The sequence below is a fragment of the Salmo salar genome, chromosome ssa08 (genome assembly GCF_905237065.1).
Source record: "Salmo salar chromosome ssa08, Ssal_v3.1, whole genome shotgun sequence".
NCBI classification, from domain to species: Eukaryota; Metazoa; Chordata; class Actinopteri; order Salmoniformes; family Salmonidae; genus Salmo; species Salmo salar.
In genome coordinates, this window is record NC_059449.1 from 7,070,726 (window position 1) to 7,091,459 (window position 20,734).

The 20,734-nt window shown below is 40.9% G+C and overlaps 2 long non-coding RNA genes across 2 annotated transcripts; one reads left to right on the plus strand and one right to left on the minus strand.

Annotated features, from left to right (window-relative positions):
- Positions 1–944: 944 nt before the first annotated feature.
- On the minus strand, positions 945–3,986 carry LOC106609919 (uncharacterized). The gene is made up of 2 exons (XR_001329792.2): positions 1,932–3,986; positions 945–1,667 (listed from the first exon to the last, which is right to left on the minus strand). It is a non-coding gene; the product is annotated as an uncharacterized lncRNA (long non-coding RNA).
- A 9,483-nt stretch (positions 3,987–13,469) lies between these two features.
- On the plus strand, positions 13,470–17,892 carry LOC106609918 (uncharacterized). Its single transcript, XR_001329790.2, has 3 exons — positions 13,470–14,070; positions 14,470–14,551; positions 17,828–17,892. It is a non-coding gene; the product is annotated as an uncharacterized lncRNA (long non-coding RNA).
- Positions 17,893–20,734: the final 2,842 nt, after the last annotated feature.

Sequence of the window (20,734 nt, forward strand, 5' to 3'; positions counted from 1 at the left end):
TTAGGTACACATTGGTGCAACGACAGAGTTTTTTTCGCGAATGCGCTTGTTAAATCATCACCCATTTGGCGAAGTAGGCTGTGATTCAATGATAAATTAACAGGCACCGCATTGATTATATGCAACGCAGGACAAGCTAGATAAACTAGTAATATCATCAACCATGTGTAGTTAACTAGTGATTATGTTAAGATTGATTGTTTTTTATAAGATAAGTTTAATGCTAGCTAGCAGCTTACCTTGGCTCCTTGCTGCACTCATGTAACAGGAAGTCAGCCTGCCACGCAGTCTCCTCGTGGAGTGCAATGTAATCAGCCATAATCGGTGTCCAAAAATGCTGATTACCGATTGTTATGAAAACTTGAAAATCGGCCCTAATTAATCGGCCATTCCGAGTAATCGGTCGACCTCTAAACATAACAGGTGTTCAGAACAAGGTTAAGGGTAGAGGACACTTGTTGGACGCTAAGAAAGCTTTGTTGTAGAGCATTTAACACAAAATCCGCAGAGGGGCCAGCTGAGTATAAGACTGTATTATCTGCATAGAAATGGATGAGAGAGCTTCCTACTGCCTGAGCTATGTTGTTGATGTAAATTGAGAAGAGCGTGGGGCCTAGGATTGAGCCTTGGGGTACTTCCTTGGCAACAGGCAGTGGTTGAGACAGCAGATTTTCTGACTTTATACACTGCACTTTTTGAGAGAGGTAGTTAGCAAACCAGGCCAAAGACCCCTCATGGGAACAACACTTTACCTTTTGTGTTTATATTTTTGTATATAAAATACTTGTAAAGAGCTAAAGCAAGCCCCACAATTTTACTTGTTTCGTCTTGTTCTTGATATTTGTTTTGAGGTGTTCTGACTGATTTCATGTCAATGCTAATATGGCAAAAATTAGCTAGCTGGCTTGCTAACTAACAACTAATGACATATTTGAGAGAAGTGCTCATTGTACAAATGTAATAATTTGCCTATGAACATTGGAGACGAAAATACACATTCAGTTTACAAAACATTAGGAATACCTCATGAGTTTGACCCCCTTTGCCCTCTAAACAACCTCAATTCATCGGGCATGGACTATCCCTTACAAAAAAGCACTATAGGATTACTATAAAAGAGTATTATACAAATGTCACTAAAAAACATACAGTATTCTTGTGGTAAATTCAGACATACTATAGAATAACCATAGTAATCTTATAGTAAAATATAGCAATAACTATAGCAATATTACTGTGATCCTATAAGATTAGTATAGAACAATATTATGTAAATATCACAGAAAAACTTCTATAGTATTCTTTTGGTAAATTCGGACATAATATAGAATAACTATGGTAACCTTAAAGGAATACTATAACATCTTCTTATACTATAGCAATAACTACAGTACACTTTTGAAAAAAAAAATGTTCTGTGTACGTTAAGAAGTTGACAGATACGAGGACATCATATTTGAAAAATGATCAACTTGAATACTTTTTCACTGAGTTAACAAACCAAATAGTTAGGCCTTAGCCTCCAAGTTACTCCCTTTGAGTAAAAAAAAAGCAGTTTTAAACCTAAATCTTGGACTTCTTAAGCAATTCTGGCTCATTGTTAAGCTTCGATCAAATAATTTTTAAGACATCCTTCTCCTCCATCAGGTTTCGCCAAATTAAAAAGGCTGTGGAGAAAAAGAAGAAGGTTTAAACAAATTTGCTTAGAGTGCAGAATAGCCTGCCTAACCCCAAATGAATCAACAGTCTTGGCACAAAGTAATGGACCTGAGATCAGGTTACACACACACACATTCACACTCTTGTAATAAATAAATAATAAAATAAACTACAAAACCCCTTTTTGGCCATTTACAGTACTAGTAGTTCTGCTGTATTTTGAAGTGAAAATCTTTCAGAATTCTACTAAAAAATGACTATATGCAACTTACTGCAAATGGCACACTTTGGTTGGGCACAGCTGTTTCTTTGCCTCCGGGTCCCGGAATGCATTCAGTTTTTTTTCTGTCAAGAGACGGCCATCACGTCTCTGGGAAATAGAGCTGTCATGAGCTCAGAAATGCACTTTGATGGTTCTTTGCTCAGTCGAGTGATAATGTTCGCCTGGAGTTTAACACCCAGTTCCACCTGTAAAACATCGGCCTTTAGAAGCTGTGGTCAAAATGTGCTCTTTGTACAGTACTGTAGTAGTTATCAACAATGCATTCAAACTTCCTTTGTGATGGACAGAAACTTAGTTTTTTGCATTTTAGAATTTTTTAAAAAATTATATCTGAAATCAACACAGTATTTTAATATTAGGATTTGCTCTGAGTTCCAGTTTGTGTGCACCTGTTCCAAAAACCCCTTGCCTTGTTAGCGCAATCGTCCCCAGTATGTCTTTAATAGGGGTGTGCCGAGTATTCGAACAAAACCATTATTATTACCAATATTAGGACTTTGCAGAACACAAATATGAATAGATTATTAACATTATCCGCTATTGTAAAAAGTTTCTGAAAACAGAATTTCTCGAGTTGACTACAAATTTAACAAAACATTGTTTTTGACATTGTCACGTCGTTGCAATTGACGATGGATGTAGTCCTATCCCTGAGCCCTAGTGGCAACTATACAACTCTTATCTCCTTCTTTCTCTCTGTCTCCCTCGCTTTGTCACTCTCCCCTTCCATCTTTCTCCCCCCTTTCTAAGTACAGTATATTAGATTTGAGTCAAGCTACGTTCTCTGCCTATCTCTCAGATTCATGTTTAGATAAATGCTTTGTTCATAAAGTATTATCTTGAAATGTAAACTGTTATATTGCCTTGTTTAATGTTTTCATCAACTATGTTAAAGGGGTGGTTCATCGAAAAATAAATTTCATCTGGCTAGAACATTTTCCTAGGCATTAGCCTTAACCAGAGACAGTTTTTATGTTGGTTGGATCAGTATTTAGTTTAGCTCATCAGCGAATTCTACATTTCCCTCTCCCATAGAAACCCCATTTAATGTCAAAGTTGTCATAAATACCTTCGAAAGACACAACCGGTGCCTCCAATCACTGCAATAGCCCTTGTAGTTAAAATCTCGATAAGATTGCTTTGCTAAAATATTTACCTAGCCTAATATTTCCAAATGATATCAGTAATTTTTTCATTAAAATCCAGGAAGTCATTTATGATTAATCTGCGCCGAGCCGCGATTTGGGTCAGAGTCAGAACTTAATTACAAATCTTTGAATCAAGAGGAAGAGTATCAACCAGATGACACAAATCTGAAGAAAACATTAGCTCTAGTAGGTCGATTTTTGTAACATGTTTTAAAGCAAAACATAGGTTTTGGGCAATTCAATGACGAGACAATATTTGTTGCATAAAGTGAGGATATTTTTTACACATTCTAGATAAAATCGTAAATGTCGCATTTTGAAATAAAATTGCAGAAGTCTAAATACTGATCCAACTAACCTAAAAACTGTCTCTGGTAAAGGCTAATGCTCTAATGAGGTTAAAAGTATTTTTAGATGAACCACCCCTTTAAGTAAGTAATTGTATTTGAATAATAAAACCATTCTCGTCGTCCTTTCTGCCACGACCCAAGTTGTTTGCTTGCTGTACTCGGTTAGATAGTTTTAGTAGTTAACGAGAAATAGCTTCGTGAATATGTTTCGCATAATCCTATATGGCGATCTGTAAGTTAAAACACTTATAAGACAAATTATCATTGTACTATAATATGCATTAAACATTTTCGTTAAATTAAGCAAAACTGCTTACAGTATTTTTCTGCTTGCTGTATTGTTACAATGTTAATACACCTGCTTTTGTATTCAGATTGTGACTAGTTTGCATCCCCACTTTACAGCTCAAGGTTTGAAGTCACCCTACCATGCTGTCTGGTAGGGTTGTGACTAGAGGTCGACCGATTAATCGGAATGGCTGATTAATTAGGGCCGATTTCAAGTTTTCATAACAATCGGTAATCGGTATTTTTAGCCACCGATTTGCAGATGAATTTATTTATTATAATTATTTTTTTAAATGTACACCTTTATTTAACTAGGCAAGTCAGATTAAGAACACATTCTTATTTTCAATGATGGCCTAGGAACGGGGGTTAACTGCCTTGTTCAGGGGGGATTCGTTTTTGGAACCTTCTGGTTACTAGTCCAACGCTCTAACCACCTGCCTTACATTGCACTCCAAAAGGAGCCTGCTGACTATCTGTTACGCGAGGGGAGCAAGAAGCCAAGGTAAGTTGCTAGCTAGCATTAAACTTATCTTATAAAAAACTATCAATCTTCACATAATCACTAGTTAAACTAGTAATATCATCAACCATGTATCTTGTAGTTGTTCCCCTTGTTCTACATGGGTAACGCTGCTTCGAGGGTGGCTGTTGTCGATGTGTTCCTGGTTCGAGCCCAGGTAGGAGCGAGGAGAGGGACGGAAGCTATACTGTTACACTGGCATTACTAAAGTGCCTATAAGAACATCCAATTGTCAAAGGTATATGAAATACAAATCGTATAGAGAGAAATAGTCCTATAATTCCTATAATAACTACAACCTAACTTCTTACCTGGGAATATTGAAGACTCATGTGAAAAGGAACCACCAGCTTTCATATGTTCCCATGTTCTGAGCAAGGCACTTAAACATTAGCTTTCTTACATGGCACATATTGCACTTTTACTTTCTTCTCCAACACTTTGTTTTTGCATTATTTAAACCAAATTGAACATGTTTCATTATTTATTTGAGGCTAAATTGATTTTATTTATGTATTATATTAAGTTAAAATAAGTGTTCATTCAGTATTGTTGTAATTGTCATTATTACAAAAAAAAAAAAAAGGCTGATTAATCGGTATCGGCTTTTTTTGGTCCTCCAATAATTGGTATCGGTATCGGCGTTGAAAAATCATAATCGGTCGACCTCTAGTTGTGACGGCTATGTCTTGGGGTGCTGCTTTTGGGGGTTGGAGGAAGGGTGTGGATCCACCAGCCATGATGTCTGGGAACACACAGTATGACAGACAGTTAAAGAGATTTAATACAGATTCATTCAACCACCTCCTTACAACTTCAAATCATCCCTACTCTCAATCTCTAAATCAAACTTTATTTGCCACATGCACCGAATACAACAAGTGTAGACTTTACCGTGAAATGCTTTACAAGCCCTTAACCAACAGTGCAGTTCAAGAAGAAGAAAATATTTACCAAAGAAGGCTAAAATAAACAGTAATAATAAAAAGTAACACAATCAAAATAACGTGGCTATATACAGGGGGCACCGGTACCGAGTCAGTGTGCAGGGGTACAGGCTAGTTGAGGTAATCTGTACATGTAGGTGGGGGCGAAGTGACCATGCATAGGTAACAAACAAACAGTGAGAAGCAGCAGTGTACAAAGGGGGGGGTCAATGTAAATTGTCCGGTGGTGATTTTTATGAATTGTTCAGCAGTCTAATGGCAGAAGCTGTTGAGGATCCTTTTGGTCTTAGACTTGGCGCTCGGTACCGCTTGCTGTGCGGTAGCAGAGAAGAGTCTATGACTTGGGTGACTGGAGTCTCTGACAATTTTATGGGCTTCCCTCTGACACCACCTATTACATACGTCATGGATGGCAGGAAGCTTAGGCCCCAATACTGTACTGGGCTGTTTGCACTACCCTCTGTAGCGCCTTACGGTCAGATGCCAAGCTGTTGCCATACCAGGCGGTGATGCAACCGGTCAGGATGCTCTCGAAGGTGCAGCTGTAGAACTTTTTGAGGATCTGGGGGCCCATGCCAAATCTTTTCAGTCTCCTGAGTGGGAAAGGCTTATGTTGTGCCCTATTCACCACTGTCTTGGTATGTTTTAAGTATGATAGTTGGTTGGTGATGTGGACACCAAGGAACTTGAAACTCTCGACCCACTCCACTACAGCCCCGTCGATGTTAATGGGAGCCTGTTCGGCCAGCCTTTTCCTGTAGGCCACGATCAGCTCCTTTGTCTTGCTCACATTGAGGGAGAGGTTGTCGTCCTGGCACCACACTGCCAGTTCGCTGACCTCCTCCCTATAGGCCGTCTCATCATTGTCAGTGATCAGGCCTACCACTGTTGTGTCGTCAGCAAACTTAATGATGGTGTTGGAGTCGTATTTGGCCACGCAGTCGTGGGTGAACAAGGAATACAGGAGGGGACTAAGCACACACCCCTGAGAGGCCCCAGTGTTAAGGATCAGCGTGGCAGACGTGTTGTTGCCTACCCTTACCACCTGGAGGTGGCCCGTCAGGAAGTCCAGGATCCAGTTGCAGAGGGAGGTGTTTTGTCCCAGAGTCCTTAGCTTAGTGATGAGCTTCGTGGGCACTATGGTGTTGAATGCTGAGCTGTAGTCGATGAACAGCATTCTCACATAGGTGTTCCTTTTGTCCAGGTGAGAAAGGGCGGTGTGGAGTGCGATTGAGATTGCGTCATCTGTAGATCTGTTGGGGCGGTATGCGACTTGGAGTTCATGGCTACTGACGTGAGTGCTACAGGGCGGTAATCATTTAGGCAGGTTACCTTCGCTTCCTTGGGCACAGGGACTATGGTGGTGTGCTTGAAACATGTAGGTATTACAGACGCGGTCAGGGAGAGGTTGAAAATGTCTGTGAAGACACTTGCCAGTTGGTCCGCGCATGCTTTGAGTACACGTCCTGGTAATCCGTCTGGCCCAGCGGCTTTGTGAATGTTGACCTGTTTAACTTCTTTGGGACTGGGGGGCAGTATTGAGTAGCTTGGATGAATAAGGTGCCCAGAGTAAACTGCCTGCTACTCAGGCCCAAAAGCTAGAATATGCATATAATTAGTAGATTTGGATAGAAAACACTCTGACATTTCTAAAACTGTTTGAATGATGTCTGTGAGTATAACAAAACTCATATGGCAGGCAAAAACCTGAGAAAAAATCCAACCAGGAAGTGGGAAATCTGAGGTTTGTAGTTTTTCAAGTGATTGCCTATCCAATATACAGTGTCTGTGGGGTCATATTGCACTTCCTAAGGCTTCCATTAGATGTAAACAGTCTTTAGAACGTTGGTGCAGGCTTCTACTGTGAAGGGGGAGAGAATAAGAGCTGTTTGAATCAGGGGTCTGGCAGAATGCCATGAGCTAAGTCAAGTGCGCGGCCGTGAGAGCAAGCTGTGTTCCTTTTCATTTCTAAAGACAAAGGAATTGTCCGGTTGGAATATTATTGAAGATTTATGATAAAAAACATCCTAAAGATTGATTCTAAACATCATTTGACATGTTTCTACAAACTGTAATGGAACTTTTTGACTTTTCGTCTGGACTTTGTGCCTGCGCCTTATGCATTTGGAATAGTGAACTGAACGCGCGAACAAAAAGGAGGTATTTGGACATAAATATTAACTTTATCGAACAAAACGAACATTTACTGTGGAACTGGGATTCCTGGGAGTGCATTCCAATGAAGATCATCAAAGGTAAGTGAATATTTATAACACTATTTCTGACTTTTGTTGACTCCACAACATGGCGGGTATCTGTATGGCTTGTTTTGGTGTCTGAGCGCTGTACTCAGATTATCGCAAGGTGTGCTTTCGCCGTGAAGCTTTTTTGAAATCTGACACAGCGGTTGCATTAAGGAGAAGTTTATCTATAATCCTATGCATAACACTTGTATCTTTCATCAAAGTTTATGATGAGTATTTCTGTAAATTGATGTGACTCTGCAAAATCACCGGTTTTTGTAGGCAAAACATTACTGAATATAACGCACCAATGTAAACTGAGATTTTTGGATATAAATATTAACTTTATCGAACAAAACATACATGTATTGTGTAACATGAAGTCCTATGAGTGCTATCTGATGAAGATCATCAAAGGTTAGTGATTAATTTTATCTCTATTTCTGCTTTTTGTGACTCCTCTCTTTGGCTGGAAAATGGCTGTATGTTTTTTTTGTGACTAGGCGCTTACCTAACATAATCGTATGGTGCGCTTTCACCGTAAAGCCTTTTTGAAATCAGACACTGTGGCTGGATTAACAAGAAGTTTATCTTTAAAATGGTGTATAATACTTGTATGTTTGAGGAATTTTAATTATGAGATTTCTGTTGTTTTGAATTTGGCGCCCTGCAATTTCACTGGCTGTTGTCGAGGTGGGACGCTATATCCCAGAGAGGTTAAAGGTTTTGTTCACACCGGCTATAGAGAGCGTTATCACACAGTCATCCAGAACAGCTGGTGCTCTCGTGCATGCTTCAGTGTTGCTTGCCTCAAAGTGAGCATAAAAGGCATTTATCTTGTCTGGTAGGCTCGCGTCACTGGTCAGCTCGCGTCTGGGTTTCCCTTTGTAGTCCGTAATAGTTTTCAAGCCCTGCCACATCCGACGAGCATCCGACGAGAGTCAGAGCCGGTGTAGTAGGATTCAATCTTAATCCTGTATTGACGTTTTGTTTTGATGGTTCGTCTGAGGGCATAGCGGGATTTCTTATAAGCATCCAGATTAGTCTCCCGCTCCTTGAAAGCGGCACATATGCATCTCTGTGTGTGGAGTAAAGGTGGTCTAGGCTTTTTTTCCTCTGGTTGCACATGTGACATGCTGGTAAAAATGTGGTAAAACTGATTTAACTTTGCCTGCATTAAAGTCCCCGGCCACTAGGAACGCCGCTTCTGGGTGAGCATTTTCTTCTTTGCTTATGGCCTTATAGAGTTGGTTGAGAGCGGTCTTAGTGCCAGCTTCACTTTGTGGTGGTAAATAGACGGCTACGAATAATACAGATGAGAACTCTCTTGGCAGATAGTGTGGTCGACAGCTTATCATAAGGTACTCTACCTCAGGCGAGCAATTCCTCGAGACTTCTTTAATATTAAACATCACACACCAGCTGTTATTGACAAAAAGACACACACCCCCACCCCTCGTCTTATGAGAGGCAGTGTCTCTGTTCTGCCGGTGCATGGAAAATCCCACCAGCTCTATATTGTCCGTTTCTTCGTTCAGACACATGTGAAACATAAGATGTTACAGTTTTTAATGTCCCGTTGGTAGGATAATCTTAATAGTATGTCAATCTTATTTTCTAACGATTGCACATTAGCAAGGAGAATGGAAGGCATTGGGAGTTTACTCGCTCTCTTCCGGCTTCTCAGAAATATCCCCGATCTGCGTCCCCTTTTCTTCACGCAAAAGGCGTGGATCTGGGCCTGATCCAGTGAAAGCAGGATATCCTTGTTGTCAGACTCGTTAAAGGAAAAAGTTTCTTCCGGTCCGCAGTGCGTAATTGCTTTTCTGATGTCCAGAAGTTATTTACTCTACTCCTCACATTCTGATCATCAACCAACAACAATATATAAACACACACACCATTAGAAACTGTTTTTCCTCTCTCACCATTGTGAGATTTGGGGATGGGTCTCAAACAACCAGCCATGTCTGGGAACACACAGTATGACAGAGAGTTAGAGAAAATGAATACAGCAGGGATGCAAACTGGTGAGGGCCCAAAAAGGTGACACTTTTTTTGCACTGAAACATTTTAAAAAATCCCTTCTAGGGAGAAATGCAGGTTTTAACTAATTAAACAACAAAGAATATGATCAACATGATCAGTCTCTGTTTTAAAATCTAGTGGTTAATGTGAACCTAACTCACAGCTAAAAAATGTAAAGAAAGCAATCCAATGTTATTTGTTGCCTAGACTTTACTGCAAATGTCACTTAAGTCTTGAGAAAAAAAAACGATACACTAATATTGCAGTTAGCCATGACAGCCTTTATAATAGAATGCTTGTGACCACACACAAATATTGCACTTGGGAAAAAAATACTATTTTTTCTCTATTATATATATATACACACTATACTATAGACATCGATCATGTGCACAAGGCTACATGTGTGCAAAAATAACATTCACTGAATTTAAAAAAAAGATAATCCCCCTCACTCTCACACGTGTTAATGTCAAGTTCAACACAACAAAACAATATCTTTGGGCTACACTGCAAATTATACACTTTCTGCCTGTGGACATCTGTTCTACAATGTGCCAGTAAAAGTGAGAAAGAGGGAAAGTGTGTAGTGTTCCTTTCACATCTATAGTGGCATCCAGTTTAAGCCAGGCCCAGCACTAGCTCCACTTGATCCCTGAATCCACTTGTTTAAGAAGCAACGCCTCATTTTCACCTAATTCTCTCATTCCGAAAATAAACCACATACTGTAGAGGGGAAACATTAGTTAACAGATAGTGGTTTGTTCGTTAGCTAGTTAACATTTCACACAGATTGCCAGGGTGCAGTATGCAACTAACGCTTTATAACTTGAACGGCAAGGACTCGTATACCAGCTAATAGTATAGCCAATTGGTTAGGTTACTAATGTTAGCTCATCTGATATTGTAAGGTTAGCTAGCTAACGTTAGCTGTCTGACTTTATTAGCAAGCTAATTCTCACACCATAAACTCTATTATTTGATCAGATGAGTTGGCTTATGTTGCTCAATACTTCTCTGGCTAGCTAACGGAGAATTCAAACCAGCTAGCAAGATACTTAACAATCCACACCTTCTCCCCCACCTCAAATTTTCCAAATGCCAGTTGTTTTTCGGTTACAGATCATGAAGTATGCTTCATCACCTTCTCACCCCCGTCTCCGTGGTCAGGCTTCTCACCTAACGTTACCTCTTCGTTATCGTTCAGGGGACGTGCTGCTGTAACTGGCTTTCTACTCAATGTGGTCTTTCCAGAGTGCATGCTGACGCTGTAACTAACAAGTTGGTTATCTCTTCTCTCTTCAGTCGCTTGCTGCGCTGCATTATGTTGTTATGTAAACGATAGCTGAGCCTTGGATACAGCCAGTTTTGCTCCAAACGCGCATCACACGTTCGCTTACAGCCACTAGTGATCCAACCCCCCTCCCAAACTTTTTTCATTGGATCTACACGAATCACGTACGTCACCTATTTTGGATTCAAAACGGGGAATTTCGCCGAAAGGTGACTAGTTTGCATCTGTTGGGTTATATTTTCTTAAACTAGTTCTAGTTGTGGTGCATAGCTTATGCATACATTAATGTTAAACATAACAGGTTTGTGCTGTGCTGACATAGATTGAGCAACATAATAAAATGTGACTAATGGGGGGGTTACTACGGTGTAGGCTGAGTTAGACTCTGATAGAGGGGAGAATAACTGTAGCATAAAAACAGGCACTGTCCTTGGGTGTCTGACTCTCGGGTACACACACAAAGATAAGCTGGAAGACAACTACGCTTGGCAACAGTGATGCGCCAAGAGGCTGGGACCAGCCTGTGCGCCTGCGATAGGCTGAGCAAGTCTAAACCACGCTCAGCCTCTACTCTGACAGGCCCGCTCTGAGCGGGAACTATCTCTGTCAGAGTATTAAAAAATTACTTTGAGTTTGAACTGTCAGTTCTCTGTTTGCCCTGAGAGGTGTTACAGTGAACCCATACATACGAAGATTGCATTTACCATTTATTCACCTGACTAATTATATTGAATAAAAAAGCAGAGAATATATTCAGTGACTTAGTGTTAAAACCTCTTGGGGCTAGGTGGGACGCTAGCGTGCCACCTGTGGTGCACTCCATCAACAGCAGGTGCATTTCAAGAGCGGCAAATTTGAATCCAAATAAATGTCAAAATTCAAATTTTTCAAAAATACAACTATGTTACACCATTTGAAAGATAAACATCTCCTTAATCTAACCACGTTTTACGATTTCAAAAAGGTTTTACGGCGAAAGCATAAATTTAGAGTATGTTAGGACAGTACATTTACAAGAGTTGTGTGTAATGTTTTGTCAAGTCAAAGACAGGGTCACCAAAACCATAAAACCAGCTAAAATGATACACTAACCTTTTACAATCTCCATCAGATGACACTCCTAGGACATTATGTTAGACAATGCATGCATTTTTAGTTCTATCAAGTTCATATTTATATACAAAAACAGCGTTTTACTATGGCATTGATGTTGAGGAAATCGTTTCCCTCCAATAACCGGCAGTCAAGTCAGCGTCACAAATTAAATAATTAAAATTAGAAAACATTGGTAAAATATTATATTGTCATTTAAAGAATTATAGATTTACATCTTTTGAACGCAATCAACTTGCCAGATTTAAAAATAACCTTACTGGGAAATCACACTTTGCAATAATCTGAGCACTGTGCCCAGAAAAATACGCGTTGCGATACAGACTAGACGTCATGTTGGGGAGATCTAAAATCGAAAATACTATGTAAATAATCCATTACCTTTGATTCTCTTCATCAGATGTCACTTCCAGGTATCACAGGTCCATAACGAATGTAGTTTTGTTCAAAAAAGCTCATCATTTATGTCCAAAAATCTCCGTCTCGTTAGCACATGATGTAAGCCAGCCGGACTTCTCGTCATGAACGAGGGGAAAAAAATATTTCCGTTCGTTCAAACATGTCAAACGTTGTATAGCATAAATCATTAGGGCCTTTTTTAACCAGAACATGAATAATATTCAAGGTGGACGAATGCATAGCCTTTTATAACGTATTGGAACGAGGGTACCCAACATGAAGTAGCGCCAGGTGTCTAATGGGACATCACCGTTCCATGGCTCTTGTTCGGTCAGATCTCCCTCCAGAAGACTCAAAACACTTTGTAAAGGCTGGTGACATCTAGTGGAAGCAATAGGAAGTGCCAAAATATTCCTAAACCCCTGTGTTTTTCAATGGGATAGGTTTAAAATCAATACAACACATCAGGTATCCACTTCCTGTCAGAAAATGTCTCAGGGTTTTGCCTGCCAAATGAGTTCTGTTATACTCACAGACACCATTCAAACAGTTTTGGAAACTTTAGAGTGTTTTCTATCCATATATAATAAGTATATGCATATTCTAGTTACTGGGTAGGATTAGTAACCAGATTAAATCGGGTACATTTTTTTTATCCAGACGTGCAAATGCTGCCCCCTAGACCCAACAGGTTAAATTCTGTTCTGATACCCGATTCGATTGACGCAACCTAACACATCCCTGATAAAGATTCATTCAACCACCTCCTTCCCAAGGTCTAATCATATTTGTTACTCTCAATCTCTACTCCTCATATTCTGATCATCATGCTTAAACCAAACACACACGCTGTTAGAAATTGTGTTTCCTCTCTCACCATTGTGAGTTTTGGAGATGGGTTTGGATCCACTAGCCATGATGTCTGGGAACACACAAAGCTCACGGCACTCATCATGTTGCATACCCCCCTCACCCCATAATATCATAAGCTGTGTTTGCAACTTAAAATATATAGCTAGCTAGTAAGCCATTTTATTTTACCATGCAATCAGCCCAGTTAGTATGTGTTAGCTAGCTTTCGTGCTAACCAGCAGGTAGTTAGCTGGTGGATCGGCCTGTCGAACAGCTAATTAGCCAGTGGTTAGCATGCTACCTACATATACTAGTGAACTTAAGTGCTATAACTAGCTCCTTAGCTAGCTAACGTTAGCTACATTAATTATTGTTATAGCCAATGTATTGGCTGCATTACTTTTTATAACTAAGTTTAACGACTGATAACATTAACCATATATTGTTAGCTAGCTACGTTATACTGTGTCATTAGCTGGGTAGCTAGCTAGTTAGAATACCAGCCAGAGCCATGACGTAGGCGGGATATCTCTTCCCTGTGCGCTGCCAATTAACAATACATTCTTTAAAATTGTCGCACGTCCCATCAAACTCGTCAATATTTTCCACTGAAACAATTTCTGATGTCCCTTAAAAAAATCCACAAGTTTTGCTTGTGCTGCAAAGTGCAAACTGAGAGTAAACCGTGTTCTTTGATTGCACCTAGTTTTCTACATTTTTTACTTTCGCCTTTTATGCTTTGCCGCAAAGTTTATCTTATAGCTGGCTACGGAATCAGTTTCATTAGCAGTTGACATGATGCGAGCAGTTTTCAACAATTAGATCATTTGCTAAGTAAGAAATGCCTCCAGTCCGAGTGATAAAGGGACCATATAAAATAAAATGGATGCGTGATGAAAACTTCCCTTTTCCTCGACAGACCAGGTCAAGCAGGAATATTAAGGTATTGTTGTTATATTGCCTTCGCTAGGTGTGAGCTCTAGAAAACTAGATTCATTTTTTATGAAGCTACAAGCATAATTACTGTTTGGTGTGTTCAATTGCTTATGCTATGCTGTTACTGGTATGTATACACTAGCTGTATATCTGCTAGCTAGATACAGTAGCTAATTAACTTGCTAACTAGATGGTACACTGACAGTGTTTGTATTCAGCATCTCGTTTCTAACTAGCTACTTACAAACCTCAATCAACATGGCTCTGTTATTTAGAGCTATGTTGACCCACACACACACAGATATTCAGTTTCTTAGCCTCACCCTTGTGAAGTCAGTGTCATGTATTCTAGCTAATATTTTCATTAGATAATGTTCTGTGTTGGTTTTCTCTGTTACTTTTTTAGGACCCTCTAACACACCCCAATCAACCTGGCTGTGATGATTTAGACTGTGATGATGCCCCTGAGATCCGCACCAAGTGATTAGGTGACCCTTTGTCCGATGCCTTCTCTTCCTTCACACTCAGCACGTGAGCCTATTTACACACTAGTCACCAAATTGTGACAGTTAGCCGGACCTACTGTTCTAGATACTCTCAACCGTTCCTAGGGGAGAGGCCTTAAGAGTGTAACCCCTTATTCCTTCAGGTTCCAGTAGCAGTAGCTGTACCTTTTAATAAGTGTAAACAATGTTATTTCACTAGATACTCCCTATAAGATTTTAGGCCCAAGTGGCAATCTTACTATCAGTCAATAGATGGCGGTGCAGGCATAACTATGTTAAGGCCTTGAGCACTTTCCAGGCGTCCCTCTCCTACCCATTGGGGGAGAACTATACTGCTCAAAAAAATAAAGGGAACACTTAAACGACACATCCTAGATCTGAATGAAAGAAATAATCTTATTAAATACTTTTTTCTTTACATAGTTGAATGTGCTGTCAACAAAATCACACAAAAATAATCAATGGAAATCCAATTTATCAACCCATGGAGGTCTGGATTTGGAGTCACACTCAAAATTAAAGTGGAAAACCACACTACAGGCTGATCCAACTTTGATGTAATGTCCTTAAAACAAGTCAAAATGAGGCTCAGTAGTGTGTGTGTGGCCTCCACGTGCCTGTATGACCTCCCTACAATGCCTGGGCATGCTCCTGATGAGGTGGCGGATGGTCTCCTGAGGGATCTCCTCCCAGACCTGGACTAAAGCATCCGCCAACTCGTGGACAGTCTGTGGTGCAACGTGGCGTTGCTGGATGGAGCGAGACATGATGTCCCAGATGTGCTCAATTGGATTCAGGTCTGGGGAACGGGCGGGCCAGTCCATAGCATCAATGCCTTCCTCTGCAGGAACTGCTGACACACTCCAGCCACATGAGGTCTAGCATTGTCTTGCATTAGGAGGAACCCAGGGCCAACCGCACCAGCATATGATCTCACAAGGGGTCTGAGGATCTCATATCGGTAGCTAATGGCAGTCAGGCTACCTCTGGCGAGCACATGGAGGGCTGTGCGGCCCCCCCAAAGAAATGCCACCCCACACCATGACTGACCCACCGCCAAACCGGTCATGCTGGAGGATGTTGCAGGCAGCAGAACGTTCTCCACGGCGTCTCCAGACTCTGTCACGTCTGTCACGTGCTCAGTGTGAACCTGCTTCATCTGTGAAGAGCACAGGGCGCCAGTGGCGAATTTGCCAATCTCGGTGTTCTCTGGCAAATGCCAAACGTCCTGCACGGTGTTGGGCTGTAAGCACAACCCCCGCCTGTGGACGTCGGGCCCTCATACCACCCTCATGGAGTCTGTTTCTGACAGTTTGAGCAGACACATGCACATTTGTGGCCTGCTGGAGGTCATTTTGCAGGGCTCTGGCAGTGCTTCTCCTGCTCCTCCTTGCACAAAGGACGGAGGTAGCGGTCCTGCTGCTGGGTTGTTGCCCTCCTACGGCCTCCTCCACGTCTCCTGATGTACTGGCCTGTCTCCTGGTAGCGCCTCCATGCTCTGGACACTACGCTGACAGACACAGCAAACCTTCTAGCCACAGCTCGCATTGATGTGCCATCCTGGATGAGCTGCACTACCTGAGCCACTTGTGTGGGTTGTAGACTCCATCTCATGCTACCACTAGAGTGAAAGCACCGCCAGCATTCAAAAGTGACCAAAACATCAGCCAGGAAGCATAGTAACTGAGAAGTGGTCTGTGGTCCCCACCTGCAGAACCACTCCTTTATTGGGGGTGTCTTGCTAATTGCCTATAATTTCCACCTGTTGTCTATTCCATTTGCACAACAGCATGTGAAATTTATTGTCAATCAGTGTTGCTTCCTAAGTGGACAGTTTGATTTCACAGAAGTGTGATTGACTTGGAGTTACATTGTGTTGTTTAAGTGTTCCCTTAATTTTTTGGAGCAGTGTATTTCATGAACTGTTTCCTTAGCTCAGCTGTTAGTAATTACACTTTCAGTAAGGGATTGTCCAATCTTAGAAATGTAAGTTTAACAGTGTAAGCAATTTATTTTATAATACTTCAATCATCAACAACAATGGTTACACAGTGGTTACATGCAATGAATAAACTAAGTCTAAATCAGTTACAGTGTGTCTATGGTGCGTTAGGTATCCTCACCTAGTCTATCAGGTCCCTGATAGTCCTATGGGTACAGCCACCAATGACCCACGAGTATTTACTAATAAAAGGAGGTTTAGTCTATGTCACTTGTAGTTGACCCTGTCAGCTTATACTGGGACGGTACAGAGGATTCCAACCTGAATCCAATGGCCGTTGTCTAAGAGACCACTTGGTCAAACTAGCCTTGCCGTTGCAAACAGTGAGCAAACTGCAAGAGGTAAGTCCGTACTTAGCTACTCAGTTTCAACCCAAGTGTTCCGTCAACTTCAAGCTGCTCGAGAGTTTCTGTAAATTCCGAACTAAGGTGAGGCAATCTATAGCTCTGTTTTACTCTACCCTCCACAGGGCAGCTGTCCTCTTATATACTCTTTTGGATCAAAGGTGGCTGACATCTACTTATCTTAACTCTTTGGCACTCATGCCGCTAGTGTATACATTTCTAAGCCATACAGTTTACTTAAGCATAAGTCACTCATTCAGGTTCAGTTCTGTCAGATCCTCCCACACTCTCTGAGTATCAACCGAACCAGTGGGGACTTCCTCTGACAGAGGTGGCTCAGCCTGGTCTACGGATGTCTCAGGCCTTACATGGGTATCACTTCCTGAAGCCTGGTTTAAGTCAACAGAGTTCTCCCACCCTAGTGCTACAGGGGTGTGAGAAGTCCCAGGGGAAACAATGGCCAACTTTTTGGGTCTCGCAACAACCCAAAAAACCATGTTCCCTAGCCCTAAACGTAGCCCTAACTCTTATCCTAACCCTAACCTCCATTACCTAAATGTTAAGGCTAAAATTCACCTGGCCCTAATGCCTAACCCTAAACTTAACCCACAATGCCTAAACCTAATAGTAACCCCAATTCTAACACTATATCCAATTGTATGTTTTTCCCTAAACTTAACCCCTAAGCCAAAGATCGCAATTCCCCTTATGAGGACTTGCCAAATATCCCCACGAGGTCCAATTTGTCAGGTATTTGTATACATGTGGGGACATCAGGTACCCACATAAAGGTGGTACACACACATAGACATTCAGTTTCTTAGCCTCACTCTTGTGAAGTCAGTGTTATGTATTCTAGCAAATATTTCAGTTAAATAATGTTTTGATTTTCTCCATGTATTCCTAATTCAGGACCCCCTGACACACCACAATCAACCTGGCTCTGATGATTTAGACTATGATGAAGCCCCTGAGATGGTTAGTGTCAGGTTCACAAACACACACAACTCTCAGGCCTTAGCAATCTGTTCTACCTTTGCAGATTTATTATAGGTTTCCTTCTGGCTTAAACAAATGTCTAAATATACGTTGCATCTAACTCTTTTCAGAATGAAGAAAGGATTTACCCTGGGGAATCAGTAACAAAGGGGGCAATGCCTTATGGCAATAATGCTCTTTTTTCTGCATCATCACCTGACTGGAACTGCCCTGATAGACTTACTTGCGTTGCTGAATTTGCTTGTCTCCAACATCTAAATAGCTCTTCAAAAAGTTTTTGGGTAATCCAGCCCTGACAGCTGTCTCTCATTTATTTTGTGATGAATGCCAAAATTACTTAGGAAAGCAACCCGAAGACACAAATTGCTCACATTGTGGAACGTCCTTCATCAGAGAAACAAAATGTTTTAATTTTGTCAATACCTTTGCGAGATACAGTGGAGAACCATGGAATAAATATTTTGAGGAAAACGGTGAAGGAAGAAGAAAATGAAATCGAGGATGTCATGGATGGAAAGCTGTACCAAACAGTACTGAAAGGGAAGAGACTATCTGCTGATGATTTAACATGAACCTGGAACTGTGATGGAGTACCCATTTTTAACTCCTCAAATTACTCAGTTTGGCCCCTTCAATTTACCATAAATGAACTGCCTTACATACATCGGAAAGAAAATGTGATGGTTGCAGGACTTTGGATTGGCTCAGAAAAACCCAGAATGGATACCTTTTTATTGATTAATGTTGCGATTTAGCCCAAAACCCATTACTTTGGAGAGAGAAGTGGGATTCTGAAGAGGACAAAGGTCTTCTCCTTGATTTTTTCCTCAGATGCAATTGCCAGGCCAATCCTTCGTTACTGTAAGCAATTCAATGGTGAATATGGTTGTGACTGGTACTTGCACCCCGGTAAAGTTGTCCCCAAAGGCAGAGGATATGTAAGATCCTTACAGTCAACAACTGCAAATTGAAAGATCACACAATCAATTTAAGGATAATGCAATTCACGCTGCTCGCACTGACATTCCGCAAAATGGTGTGAAGGGGTTGTCAACACTGTTTTTGCTTCCGTTGTCCAACCATAGAGACAGAAGTTGTAGAGTTATGCCGAAGAATGCATGTAGTCAGGCACAAAACCAAACACAATGTTGAACAATGGAAGCAAAAACAGGATACATGCAACTGTTTGAATCCATGATACATAGATCGACAAATTACAGAATTAGACACTGGACTGCTTAATCTCAAGCCACCAAAGGAAATCACAAGAATGCCGCGATCACTGCATATAAGAACATTTTGAAAAGCACCGGAGTGTCGTGCATTTTTTTTCTGTTTTATTCAATCACTGTTCTGCCTGGCATCCTTCCGGCTCCATTTCTACAGAAAAAAAATATATATACTTCCGTTCAGCATGCATATTTTGCTTCAAGGATCTATTTCACAGTGTGACCTTAGATTAGCTCACATTTCTTTAGTCCTCTTTGTCAAGAAAATGGAAGAATTATATGGACAAGAAAATGTTTCTTTCAATTGTCATCAGCTAATCCACCTTACTGATGGTGTACTGAATTGGGGGCCTCTCAGGGCAACGTCATCTTTTACATTTGAGGGTAACAATGGATGTTTGAAATCTCTTTTCCATGGGACGCAGTGTGTTCCACAACAAATTTGCCAGCTTTTCTTTCTTTGGCGAGTCATTCCCAAACGTCTTAGTGTTTTAGGATTTCACCCAGAGTCAGAGTTCGGTATATTCTTTACAAAGCTTGCAGACAGGAGACTGAAAGGAGAAAAAAATCTCAGGCTCCCTCAAAACTCTAGGAAAATCTGTACCTCTTCACCTCACAGCTTCTGTATAACTTGCTGTAGAATAACTAATTACCCGGATCTGTCTCGTCCCAGCCTGTGGAGTCATACGGCCGATTTTAATTTATGAACAGATTGTTTATCACACAACTAACAACAAAATCTCAGAAAAAAGGGATAATGCCTCAGTCGTGTTCAAAAATGGATGTTGTGCACAACTGCTGTTCTTTTTCTTTGTTAGACTGAATTGCATTCGTCAAACAAACTGCTTATGTCAACCTACTGTAACGCCCTGGCCATAAAGAGGGGTTTTTGTTCTTTATTTTGGTTAGGCCAGGGTGTTACATTGGGTGGGCGTTCTATGTTCCTTTTTCTATGTTTTTGTATTTCTTTGTTTTGGGCCGTGTGGCTCCCAATCAGGCACAGCTGAAGCTCGTTGTTGCTGATTGGGAGTCACACATAAGGAGCATGTTTTTCCTTTGGGTTTTGTGGGTAATTGTTTCTGTTCAGTGTGTTTCTTGGCTGTCGGTTTTCCTGTTTTTTTTTTTTTTGGGTATAGTGTTCTCTTTGTTTGAATTAAATGTCAAGATGAACACTAACTCCGCTGCACCTTCTTCCGACGACAGCCCTTACACCTACTCCCATTGTTGTGATTCAACCATATGTAATTCAAGCTGACAGTTTGTTCATCCACTGCAATCTAGGCATCTCAAATAAAATTTGTGAAGTTGAGAGGTCAAGACAAAAAAATATATCAAGTGTAAATGTATTTATGTGGATTGCTGGCTTGTCCCTCTGCCAAACACTTATGAGAGATTAGTTATGGGTGTTTTTTAGTGAGCTGGTTGATGTTATTGAGCTGATTTGATAATGAGAGCTGATTCTCATTTGCAATGGTGACCTGGCCAAGAAAAGCATCAACATACCTTAGTTCAGGCCCGTCCAGTGTGAGGATATGTTAGGGACGTAAACCTTCCAGTTAAAATGCATGCATTTAGTTTTGAGCACTAGTTG